The 13,842-nt window shown below is 36.7% G+C and overlaps 1 protein-coding gene across 2 annotated transcripts in view; it reads left to right on the plus strand.

The window, feature by feature from the left end:
• Window positions 1-13,842, plus strand: part of ppp2r3a (protein phosphatase 2, regulatory subunit B'', alpha) — a 105,380-nt gene that overhangs the window by 19,070 nt on the left and 72,468 nt on the right. Inside the window, exon 2 of one of the 2 annotated variants that reach the window (XM_069197298.1) lies at window positions 8,453-8,524. The exons of the other annotated variant lie outside the window; for it this stretch is intronic. The gene's annotated coding sequence lies outside the window, so the exon portion shown is untranslated. The remainder of the gene's footprint in view (window positions 1-8,452; window positions 8,525-13,842) is intronic. 2 annotated transcript variants of the gene reach the window in all.

Raw genomic sequence — 13,842 nt, forward strand, 5'->3', positions numbered from 1 at the left:
ATGCAGAATGCTGGCATATGAGTCTTTTATCAATTTTCATGTTAGTTTTTTTGTCAGGTGTTCGTGTTGGAATATATCTCATAATATTTGAGCATGGAGGAGTAGATGTGATAGAGGGAGTCCTCTGATTTTACCTAAAAGTACGTTATTGACAACATACTTGAACTCTGAAAACATGACCTGCATTTTTCTCAAGTTGGCATTAAAATCTGAATCCTGAATTGCTGAGATCTCAAATATTTTAAATTGAACTAAACAGATACACATGCAGTAGGCAAGACAATAATAAATTGCCAAAGATGTAATCCGTTGCTCACATAAATCTTTATACCACTTGGTAGATCTATGCTCTTTTGAGGAGAAAAAACCAGTTGAAAATTTTCATCCATGTCTTTGAGCTAAAGCTAGAATATTTACTTGCTCTTCTCCTGTGAAGTGTGATTCTTAACCTCATTATCATAGATGGCAAGTCAGCAGCTGTGCTGAAGTGCGAAACTTCATTATCTTTGTTAGGATGAGCGAGTTCCAGTCAAGTGTAGCTCAACTTAAAATCATGAGCATATACAGCATTCCTGGCAAAATATAAAATCTTGTGTCCAATTTACCTATTTTATACAGGTCTGGATCAGATCCAGGAGTTTTTGCTCCTAATATTTATATTTCAAAGCAATAGAAAAGCACTGGATGAAAACTGTATTGAATGATGCAAAATGCACATAATTTAAATCATTTTTAACATGCAAAGGAAATTCAAGAAGATTTAGATAGATATCAAGAAAAAACCTGGCAGATGGCATTTGATGTAGATCAGTGCAGAGTGATACATGCAGGTCACAAAAATGTGAACTTAATATAAAATGGGAAACGGTTTGGACAAGATACCTGTGAAAGACTTAGCTGTTTATGTTAAAAACATAATTTTCATTACTAGATTCTAGTCTGTGTAAAAATAATACAAAAACAGTAAGAAAAATAGTAGAATTAATAGTTGAAAGCACAGAATTGCTGTTGTGTTATGGGATGTTATGTTAAAATTGTACAATGCTATAGTAACCACATTTTGAACATTGTGTAGACTTTTGGCCACCTACAAAAAAAGCCATGCTACAAAAAATATATTTCTGCTTTGGAAGCAGACCAGGTACATTGCCAGAAATGCATGTCCTACTCTGACAGACTAAGAAAACCAAATATTTGAGCAGGGAAGACTTACTACAACTGATTAAAGGATTGAAATTTGTCAGAGGCATTGAGAACGTCCATACTGTGGGTGGTCTTCATGTTGTCAAAGTTAAAGCCAGTAACAGAAGTGTTAATATATCCTCAAATCAATTAATTGCTCTAAACCACATCCACATAGATGGCTGAATGGACTACTCTAGTTTGGAAACTTTATTTTCGTATATGGTGTATTTTTCATCATTTGCTTGAGAAGATTTTAGATTGGAGACCAATGAAATGGTCATACAAATTTCTTTAAAGAATGTTAGTCCTAAGGTTTTTGTAGTGACTGTATTTTCACGCTGTACTGTACGTTATTATCAGAACCTAAAACATAAAAATACAGTAGCCTAAAGTATGTCATCTTAAAGAAATTCTTGATGGACATACAGTACAATAGATGTCACATACGCTTTCTGTAGCTAACACCATCTCCACACTGCTGTCACTGTACAGCATAAAAGAGCATAAATGTTTAGTGAAATATAATTCTGGATTTTTAAAGTTTCATTGTCTTTGTAATTTACAGTCTGTCATTATAAATATTTATTTTTATATACATTCATTGTCACGTAGACCTTTTAAATAGAAAATAACTTTTTGTTGATTGCTGCAAACTTCTGTTTTTTTTCCTTGCATTTGAAATTCATTTCAGGTTGATTAACTATGATGAAATGCAACCAGAACACCTACAGAATAACAATCTGGTCTTGCCTAGCTGTGTTATTCAAATGAGATAATTAATCATAGTGTGGCAAAATCAGTACAGAAGGTAAAATTCTTTAATGGAGTCTTAATTAAAGCAAAATGTAATATTAAATTACTTATTCACCGGATCTTCAGTCTCTAAACGAAATTAGGACACTACATTAGTTGGGGTCTACTAAACGTCAAAGAGAACACAATTTTACCGTCTTTTCTCCAATGATTTAGAATGTGTTTTTTTTATTAATTAAGCTATTTTCTGTGTGTGCTTTAGTTGGCCTTATGCTAAGGACTGGTGAGATTAAATATTGTTGTACCCACAGGTAAGTTTTTTCAATAGCTGTTCATGCTATACTGGGCTAATTAGCCCTAGGGAGCACTGAACGCATGTAAATAAATTGCCCAGAACCACCGTCACACCCAATTAACATCCTCACCTAGCAACACTCTATAATAACATCCATTAGTGTTTTTAAGGCGTACATCAGTATTCATTCATTGGATACATAATGAATACCGACTGAGTTGTGTTAATGCAAACTATAATGTCAGTGTCAGATAGAAGAGCGCTTAATGTGATTATACATAGGCTAACCTGGAGTTCATTGTTGTCGAGGCTCTCAGTTGATTACAGGCCTGGATATGTTGGCAACTAGGAGTGCAAGTGAGAAACCTCCCTTGGGGGGAGGTTTTTTATACACTCAAAAATAAAAACAACGGGCTTCCAAGCTCTAGAGCAAAACAGCCACAAAATCAAAAAGGGATGTAGGTTAGTAACACTGTAGACCCAACTAACTGGGCCATGTATGTGTTGTTAGAATTGTTATGAATATGTTCCATTTCTGTTGATCAGGTCTGTATTCAGAGGTAGTGTCTGAGGAACGGCAGTAGATATGAATTACTGTGGTTTCAGCCAAAGACGCTGGGCCTGCCTCCTCCTCTGAGCCAAGAGCGCCGGTAGGAAGGGCGAAGGCCTGCGGCACCCAAGGGCGTTGCTTAGCGTCGCTTGGCTTCACCTGGCATCATTTTGTTCATGTGATGGGTTTCTGCAAGCCCCAACACACTGGAGCGTTGCTTTGCTTCACTTGTAGGAGCAGCGCATCTATCCAGCGCTCAGCACCAGAAATGTTGAAAGTGCTACTTGACAGACGCTTGGTATTGGCCGACAGCAATAAACCTCAGTGGGATGTGTATTGCACCATCTTCTCTTCTCGACTCTAACTGTACCTCTAAGTTGTTTTTTGACATCCTGAAATAATATTTTAATAATTTCTTGTCACATACTAACTCTTTCATCAAGGTTTGGTGTTTTCTCTGCTCCCTTCTATTCCTTAGAGTCACGAACCTGCTATATTTCTCTTTTGACATAAGCTCTCTAATAATAACCATGCTGTCTTCTGACTCCTTCACTCTTGTTTCTGGTTTTCTTGTAAGAAGCCTCTATTTTTATTTTATGAGAGGGAGAATAGGAGTGGGGAAAAGTTTTTGGTTCACGTTAAAGGGAAGAGCTTGCTCTGCGATTGACCATGGAAAGAGAATTAGGGTTTGACGCGTTGGTGTGTCATCATCTGCCGGGTGTCAGAACTGGAAGCAGAGCAAAGTAACGTGATGCTAAGTGCTGGTGTGTTCCAGGCTGAACAGGTGCTGCTGCTCTTGAGTTTGCACCACTAGTTATCTACTAGCTCTCCAACCGAGACACATTTTTCCTTTGATATCATTGTTATGATCAGCAGGGTAGTTGAATGTGCTACATTTTTTCTTCTGCTATATACTATGTATTTCACAATATGGAATTTCATTGAGAGGTTTGTTTTGATTTTGATTTTGAAGCCCTATCATTGCCGTTTCTTTTTTAACCATTCATTTATGCTTTATGTGGCCAGATTTGAGGAAAACAATAAAAAAAGAGAGTAATGACAGAAATTCCATCTTTGACTTGTCTAGCAATTGGGAATGTTCCTCCGGCTAAAATGCAATGTTGTATTTCAAAGCATATTCGGTATGGGCTGGGCTTACATGCAGTAGGAAATTGCCATCTCAGTTATGACTTCGTGGCGTAGTACCCACCCATCATGCGCATTGTGTCGTGACAAAGGAAAACATCTCGGACAGGACGGCTCTGAGGGCAAGGCCAATGTTTTCTCACAAACTGCCATGTAAACTGAAGCAGGGCACTCTCTCCACAGTTCTCTGGAGATATCAGCAGTCAAGGTGCTGTTCTCCCAGAGTATTGTCATATTAGTCCTTAGTGTAGAAGCTGTGCCAAAAAAAAGCAAATAACAGAAAGGACGTCGCATTTGTACCGCACCTGTTAAGTAAAATGTTAGTTTGGAGTGCATGTCGCTAAGCACTGGTTTATTTAACCTGACTACATGTGATTGGAGGAAGGTGTAGAACAGTAGGTAAGACTTTGGACTCATGATTCACGGGTTCTGGGTTTAAGTCTCCACTTTAGGCCCTTCTTCTTTCCTTTTGAGACGCTTGGGTTTAGCCCCAATTGCTCCAGGCCTCCCAGCTGTATACAGTAAGCGGGGACCATCCTTGCTGAGGGACTGTTGTCCCATTCGGAGGGGAGGGGGGGTCACATGCTCTCTAGTCCCCTTAATGTTAGAGAAATCAGAGTAAGCACTGGCCCAGAGAGCTCTTGTGGCTCTGGTATGAACTTTACATATACTATAATACTATAATATGAATACTATAATTTATAATTATATAGAGAGAATTTGCCTAAGGGTATAATGAGACACAAAGGAGTAATCTGTGATCATGTTCAAGTTCATATGATATGTTCATATGATCATGATCAAGTTATTTAAACATTTTCTGCCTAAAAGATTTTCTTAGCAGTGCATATTGGGTTTTTTTTGTTCTTTCCTACATTGATAGGCAGACATGGACATATACACATCCCCCCTCTCGAATACCACTATAAATTAGACCATTTGCATCAGGAAAGCATATTTCTCTTTGTTAAACAGAACCACTTTGCAGCACATTTCCTATAGTTTCTGTCCAGACCATACTGACAGAAGAGGGAATGATGTAATGACTGTAAACACTGCCATTGTGTGCAGAAGGATTTGAGACCAGTGTATTTAGGATGTCTCTGAATTTGAATACCCAGGGTAAATGTCATTAAGTTGCTGATTCTTTTAAGACTCATGGCTTGTTTCGTCTGCCTGCCTGTGCTGATAAATCAAGCTGTGGTAGTAGCCAAGAAAAACAGACGTTCAAAGTTCATAGATTTGGATCCTGACCAGGAAAAATATGCGATGAATTACAGAAGCCTTGATTATTTTTCCACGTTCTAGTGCTTCTTCATATTTAGCTGCAGACTACACAGTATGATTGGTCATTGTGCTTGCTGAGACCATTTAGCTGAGTTCTGAAGATTATATGGGATCATATAGCAATATGGATATTTTGAGATGCAGATAGATATCATTGTGGGGGAGTTTATTTAGTTTCTAAGAACCCTCCCTCCTTGAAGAACTATTTGCTCTTATTAGTCTATGGAACTTCATGAATATAGCATGTTTGTGGTTAGAAATTGTTTTTTTCCATGGATTACGTGTATCGTTGTGGTCATAATCCATGGTTTTCATGCATTTTTTCAGGGGTGAAGAAGCATGCTAAATTCCAAAAGAAATTGGACATTTTCAATTCTTTCAAATCTGCTTTCCTTGGTTTGGCAGTTTTTAATAATGTAGTTAAAATACTGAATGTATTCGAAGAATCAAAACCTGTTGGTCAGAAACCTAAAAATCATGGCTCCCCTTGGGTTTTAAATTACACAACATTGGTTGTTTTTATTACTTTCTCCTTAAACGTTAAATTATTCATTTGAGCCTTTAAAGGCAATGCAAAAAATACCTCAAAGGAGTTGGAAGAGTGAGTTGCTGGTCAGAGTAATAAATGCTTTGTTAGAATAAACTTTCTTAACTGACAGGATATCAGGCTCTTACAGAAAACTGAAAGGAAAGGGTATCTCACAAATAATAACTACAGTAGATGGTCTTTTCAGGATGTAAATCAGAAGGAAAGCACTATAGCAGAATTGCAATTCACTCATAGCAATAGCCAAACACTTTCCAGTGAGGAATATTTACAGTATGTACTGTTTAACAGTTTGTCCTGGTTGTACATATGGTTGTACATATGAAATCTGACTTGCGTGGCTATGTATGGGATAAATATTGAGTTTCCCAAAAAACTTAAAATAAAAACCTTCTATTTAAAATGTATATTTTTTTTACCAATACATCCCTGAAAACTATTAAATGTTTTATTGAAATGAAATAGATTAAAAGAAAGAAAAGGTGTTATTTCTCTAATATTTCTCTGAGCAGTATGAGAAATATTCAATCAAATCATTTTAAAACATCAATATGTTTAGTTTTGCATTAAAATATATTTGGATCTTGTAACATTATTCAATACTAATATTGCAGGTCAATACACTACAGTGTATACTAAACAAATATGGAAAAATGACAAAACGTAGCTGTACTTTACAATACCTTTCACGAAATGAGCAAATTACATCATCACAGCCTGAATTTGACAGCGTCATCTTAACGCTGCAGAATAATCCAAACAAGCAACACTCCATTAAATAAAAACACTGAGATTTTCTTTCCTTTTCATTGTTGATTATGTAGTCAATGTCCTCTGGAGATGTTTTCCAGCCTCCTCTCTTTACTCTTCTATTGAGGGATCAGCAAGGCTAAATTCCACACTGAATCCCACTGTGCAGAGCACATTTTTACATTAATTACAGTATTCAGAGAGAGATTTATTACTCTTTTAAATGTTTCCAGTATTTAAAAAGCTATACATTTACAAATTTGAAGTTACTTATTGCATGTGTAATATATATAGTATTTAAGCGCACATCAGACACTAAAAACATTTGTTTATATATATACAGTTTACATGCTGAGGGGCATTAAAACAGAACCGCTATTGGTTCCAATACTCATTTGTTGCATTTTTAATGGATCTCTGTATATTATATACAGTATTGCTCAGGTTTCCTTTAAATAAATTACATTTCTTGTGTCGAATCCTTCAAATTCTTTCTAGGTCATTTTCCTCACTGTTTCACAGTACGTACAGCTAGCTAAGCATTGAAGAACAGAACTGACGAGCACAATGAATTCACAGCAGATTTGTGGTTTAGCACTTCAAAAGATCAAGTTAAATACTGCCTTTCTTCAGCCTCAATGATTAGCATAATGCTCTTATGAAAATATTTTTAAGATGTCAGGAAAATTTCTAAAGTTTTAAATTTCAGCTTAAAAGTTTTGAGAGAGGAAATAAAAAGTTTGTTTTCCATTTTGGAATTATAATTATCAATGTTCATGATTTATTATTATAATTGGGGAATTTCATAATCATATTATGTGCAATTGAATGGCAGCAGTTCTGTCCCTGACCGGTATAAATAAATTAGTGCTATGATACACCATGGGCACCATTATTAGATTTCATGGTGAAAGAAATAGTGTCAGTCAGCATCAATCATAACATACAGGTATACTTACAAAGGAATATCCTAATATTGATTGTGATTTAACCTTTCCAGTGAAAAAAGGCACAGTGGGAGAATTGTGATCAGAGTTATTCTCAACATTTTTCTGTAAGCCAGTGGCAGACTAAAGTAAAACTGTCATGAGAGAAATACATTCAGCTGAACAAAATTGATATCTATACTCATGTTTGCGATACCATTTGTTACCTTAAATAGGTAAATGATAACATGTTTTAAATTAATTTATTTAAGGAAATAATACTTGCTTTTGCAAGCAGAGCAGCCTTTTTGTTCTTTTAGTTTTTGAGTGTGTAATTTGTGTCTGTGTGCCTTCACATTTTTTATATTGTTCGTTTTCATTTGGTTATAGACACAGCTTCATTATAATCGTTTAATTTATGTCATCATCACTGGGTGATAATTTCAGCATTTCTTTTTACTATTTTGCTTACTATTTATCTATTTATTTATTATTTGTAACTAGTGGATATTGTCAAATTGACCTTTTATCTTGATATCTCTAGAGTACTTGTCCAGTAAGTTTAATGTACTGTACCTCAGACCATACTTGGAAATCCATAATTGTTAGCGTTGCTACCAAGACATTTACAGCTGCATAGGTGATAATTTTCATGCTGGATTAAAAAAATATATATTTTAGTCTCCCTGCGTCAGACCGCACATTAGCAGCTTCATTTATTTATTTTGAAAAAAAAAGACATCATGCTCTTTCCCTGTATCCACGGATACATGTAAAATGAAGCCCCAGGTACTGTAGTGGTAATTCTGACTTTCCTAGCTTAAGAAATGAACAATAAAAAGCTGTTCCTATGCTGTGGATTGGTTACTTATTTGCTATAGAAATAATTATTGTAGTTGCAAACCGAGTATTCATTTGGGGAACAACAAAAAGAGCCTGGGAGAAAGAGCGTTTTTTTTAATCAAAATGTAATTTACAGTAGCTCTCCCCTCTTGTTTTGTGTTTTTCCTCAGGCTTGAGTGGAAAGCAGTGTGGGAGTTATGGAATGTGGACACCCCTTTTTTGTCTGTCCTTCTTGTAAATAGGTAAGCAAAACCACCCCCCTCCCTATCCCGCAATTAACCCCCCCTCCCCAAAAAAATAGATTTAAAGGAAATTAGCTAATCCAAGTCCTTTTTTGTTTTTGGTAGAATTTATTGCTTGTATGGTGGGTAGTTCCCAGCCACTATACAGTATTTAGATAGATGACACCATGGCTGATTTTGATCAGCATCAGTGAGGAATAAAATGATTTTACCTGTTTCCAATCCCCCGTTCACTGAATAGAACTGATTAGACCCCAAGGTAAGTGATGTTGTATAAATTACGTAGAGCTCATACATTTAAGAGATAACTCTGTGAATATTTTTTACCATAATTATAATCCTTACTATTAATCAAGACACTTTCTTCTTGCATTATGACAAAGCAGTAAAACATCCAGTAGATTTTGATTTGTTTCAGGATACTGCAAAACGTAGCTGCTCTGCTAATTCCATGAGAAGTGAGTGGGTGTGGTCCATGTTAAAATGGAACAGCTCATACTTTAAAAATGAGTTAAACCAGGTCTACAAAATCTTCCATATTTTATTTTTAAATATTTGTATTAAATGGAAAAACACACTCCCTTTCTATACTGTATGTTTCTGTGGTACTGAATTGCTTGTGTTATTTCCACAAAGAGAAATCTCCATTTTTTTCCATCATGGGTGTGTTCTTCTCGAGGAGTCCCCTGAATACCAGCATTGGTTATGTTGAAGAAAAGGGAAAAAAAATAGATGTGTTTACTGAGAATTTCCATGGTGACATTGCCTTTTAGGAGCTGAAGCTGGAGCAACAACAGAAGAAGTGCTTCATTCACAATGGTGGCCCGTTTTCTTGAGCAGTTAATCTTAAACATATTTCATCCATTGTTCATTAAAGCGCCTATTGAGATGTGAGAGGCTTAAGGCCTTCCTGATTGCTTTACTAGATCTGCCGCTGTGCCAGTTATGAGACCCTAGTGAGGCATCATGCAGTAAGCATAGAATGCATCTACTAATAATATGGAAAACAGGAAATTCAGAGTCACGTTAGCCTTAGGATCCTGAAAAGTTTGCTGTGCATAGAATTTGCAACACCCTTAGATGTAAGAATGTGTCCTTTGTCCATTTCTAAATCTAATTAATTGGAGTTCAGCTTTAACATTTAACATGAACCAAATGCGTTTCCGATGAATAAAGACTATTAATATCTTGTATACATATTTTCTTTAGACTGACACTTCTGTCTTTTAATTAATCAGATATATATTTTTCCCATTTCCAGGCTGGAAAAGAACTGAAAACGAAATATCTGCAATTTGCTTCTCTAGAGATACTAGAAGATCATAACATTGCTGTTCCTGAACTTCTTAAGCCCCTGACACAGTACATCTTTCTCCAGCACACCTAAATGTGCAAATCGGAAATAGTTTAGATGTAAATGCATCACTTTACAACCTGCTAATCAAGTCAATACATTCAACTAAGTGCAGGTTTCTGCTAGTAACCACGATTCTCACCACTTGGGGGAATCTTGGTCACATTTGGCTACTGACCCTGCCCTGGTTGAGTGATGTCTGGACTACAGGGCTCAACCACTGTTTCCATTTAAAGCCATTTTTTTACTGCTCGAGCCACTGAAATATTATATTTTGCTTTCTTATGGTGTTGTCATCTGTGTTCATATACTGTGTACAGTCCATACGTTCCTCCTGTTGTGCAAACTGTGTTTTTTGATGAAGTGGCAGGAATGAGCGTGCCTTGCACACAGGACTTTTGCAACTGCAGGCAAAGTGCATATACTGTATCAAGGATCTTTCTCTCCTCCCAATCTAGGTAGCATGTCATTAAAACAGAGCCCCCACCGCCCTTAATTGTGCAGCCGCGGCTATAAAAAATACAAATTTTCTCAATTTGGGGACTAGAGCGTATGAATTATAAATCAATGGCTTCCCATCAGCCAGTTGTAGCTCAGATGTGCTTTGCGCAGGAGGACACTGTATTTCCATATGAAAGCCCAAACTGAGCTGTGACACTCCCTGGAGTTCTCACAGACGACATGGTAAAACACTTACCCTGCCATCCCATAATTAAACTCCTGGAAAAAAAGCCAAACAAAAAACATGCACACTGTAATTTTTTACTCTGGTTGTCTGAACTGCCAGGCCTCCTGGGAGAGAATAAATGGAGGCACCGATGTGAAATTTAACTAGAGAGAAAAACAAAACAAAAATCTCTGTGTGTTACTGTTTTAGTCTGGCCCAGAAGCAGAGATGACATCATTAATTTCCACTTTCTTTCTAGTCGATTCAGGTGATATGAGCAAAAAAAAAAAAGGCCCCCTTTTGTATATCTCACTCATGTTGGGTGCAGCATCTGTGAAACATTGCACCAAAGCAGTGAGGAGTTGAATTAAATGAAAACTGAGTCATTGAGAGAAGGGCTTAGGGTTAGAGTTTTAGGTGGGGTTTAATTATATGAAGGAGGTTGACAGTTTTTCTCCACCATTTGAGGCAGCTCTAACAGAGTATATAGTCTGTGAGAAATGTCAATTTAAAAAGGCCAAGAGATGTTGATGTAGCTTCAGTCAGAGATTGTTGTAATTCAAATGCCTAAAAGTTTGTTCTCCATTTGCCTTTCTTCATGTCAAAGTAATGTGTCTTGGTGTCCTTGAGATGACACTTCCAAGTCTCCAGAATGAACACAAAGTAATGGGAGACAAATTCTTGCTACTGTGCAAATGTCTCTATGGAAGCATTACTGCAGCAGCTGATGTAGGGTGGTGTTCACTGGTGGTCAGAGGCTAGCAAAGTGAGTGCTTAAATATTAGTATCATTGACTCCTAAATCAAAGGGCTGAACTGCTTCACCTGTGTGATACCTTGTTTCAGTTCCAAGGCCTGCAATTATAGATGTTAGCGGTGAAAATCTGTCATTCCAAATTTCAAACTTTAAGTAGAAACATGTTCTAGTAAATACATTGTGCACACCTGTAGTATTATAGTAATTAGGTGTACACATACTGCAATAATGTATTCTGAAGACGTAATCGCATGGTAAAAAAGAAGTTGCCGAATTTCATCAAGTTTAATAAGGGACCCAAAGAGCACTAGCCCTTTGATTGGTACGCAATTTACACTTGGGATTACTGGCTTTAAATGTTAGTCTTCACTTATTATATTTTGAAATATTTAAAAAGTGTTCATGTTTTTATTTCTACAAAGCATAGTCTGACTCTTTCCGTGCACGGCACAGATAGGCCAGTTGATTCTGTCTTCCCTTTCTGAAGGGTGTGATCCACAACTTTGAACTTCTCTGTGCTCATCTTTTTTTTTGAGTGACTTGGGGGAATCCGAGATAGTGGGTAGTTACTCACATAGTTGGCCACAAGGATTAGTAATTACCAGGTCTGCTTTCTAGTAATTGGTAACTGTGGTTGTAATACACTGTATTGTAGTGTAATTGATTCTAGCCTTGGGTATATCCAGCAATATGCATTGTGGACTGTCATTTCATTCCAGTTATGTTATACAGTATATACAGTTAATGCATATGCGTTATCAACATCAACCTTTATTGATCCTTTACTGAAGATGTCCCCAAAGTTGTGCTATAGATGTCAGTCCACATTCACATTCATACATTTTGCCATGTAATGATTTTGTAATGCCAGTTTATGGGAGGTCTTCTTCTTCATTGGCTTTTCTCTGCCATTTGGGAGCCATCTGGGAGCCAGGTCTATATTAGTGTAATGTAATGGTCCACCCTTCTGGCTTTGCCTCTGCTCATTGCCCTCCTCCTCCTCAAGCGATGTCACTTTTTGTGCTTTAACCCATTTGTTTGTCTTTTCCTGCTGATCTGAAAGTGCATGGTTTCTACCTCTTTGGGTTATCAGGAGTTTTTGTGACATGTGACCCATGTTTCATATCTGTATGTTAGTACAGGCAGTAATTACCAAGTCTGTGCATAAACATATATTTAACCAATTTCACAAAGGCCTCGATTTTAATGGTTTTAATGAAGCTGGCTAAGAATTGCAGTTTTCACCAAACATTTTCAAGAACATTTTTTAATTTATTATATAGTGAACTAAAGATATGCACATATTTTAACACTAAACAGCTGTCAAATGAAGTGATCGTATCCAGATGTTAAATTGTAGTTAGCCACAGTATAGCACTCGTTCTCTGCAGCAGCTTAACATTCCTCTAAAAAAATGAAACTTTTGTTTTAATGAAGGTAGACCTTTGCAAATAGAGGGTTTGGCATAAAAGTGATATTTAATTTAGGAACTTCTGGGGCTAATTGTATGATGTTGGCATTGTCACAGTGATGTTAGGCAAACAGGACTGCTGGATGCTGACATGCTTCAAACGCAGATTTCTTTTTTTATATGTGACAATTTATTGTAGAGTATTTAAATGAAGTCAAGAACCATAGTATATTTATGAAATTCAATATGAAAGCCAATTAAACATACCCATGATAGATAACCATTCTTCTCTGGCTTTTCAAGTTAAATCTGTAGTGTTTTCAATTATAAAAGGCTAGACTATGTTCAGGAGACAAAAGACAGTGGGAGATATGATATAGTTTAAGAAAGCTATAGAAATCTTTACTATAGCAAGAAATAGGTAAATAAGTAGCTGAGCTGAATAAAACACACCTACGTTCAGTGTGGCTGGGTTGATTCTGCTTTCAAAAACTAAATGAACTTTCTTTCTCCCTTTTACCAGTTTGCCTCTAACCTGTTTAACTTTGTGCATTGCCACTAAGCATTCAAGCAATTTGAGAATCATAGATTTTTTACACTTAGTGTTAGGTTAGGTTTTTAGCTTGGTGGTGCTTTTTTTTTGCTTGGATACCTGGTAAAATGGGCAATTAAACTGTGATTATCAATTGACAACACTTCACCTAATGATGATTCATCCCTAATTAGTTTCTTGTACTGCTGTTGTTTAGTGTCCTGTGCAAATTCAGATTCAGTTCCAAGCTATAACTACTTGGTGTGATGACCCACAATAATAGCTTACTGCATTCTCAAACCCCATCTTTCTGGAAAGTGGACATGGAGAGTGACTTCCCTGTGAATTATAGTGGCCTAGAATTTCCCCACACACAAAGTGGCACACACTACAGGATCAGATGCTCCAACAGGACATGCAAATTCAGAACTGCCTCTGCCCCACCACCTGCTTAGGGTCCTGACCCATAGTTTCAGGACCCATGAAAACAAAGGAAGACCTCAAATTACGATGCATCTGCAACAGGATGTTTTGAAGTTCTGTTTTGTGTAGTGTATGTCTTCTCTGTGGTACATAAGGAGACTAAGTTGTGCTGCCT

The sequence above is a fragment of the Lepisosteus oculatus genome, chromosome 13 (genome assembly GCF_040954835.1).
Source record: "Lepisosteus oculatus isolate fLepOcu1 chromosome 13, fLepOcu1.hap2, whole genome shotgun sequence".
NCBI classification, from domain to species: Eukaryota; Metazoa; Chordata; class Actinopteri; order Semionotiformes; family Lepisosteidae; genus Lepisosteus; species Lepisosteus oculatus.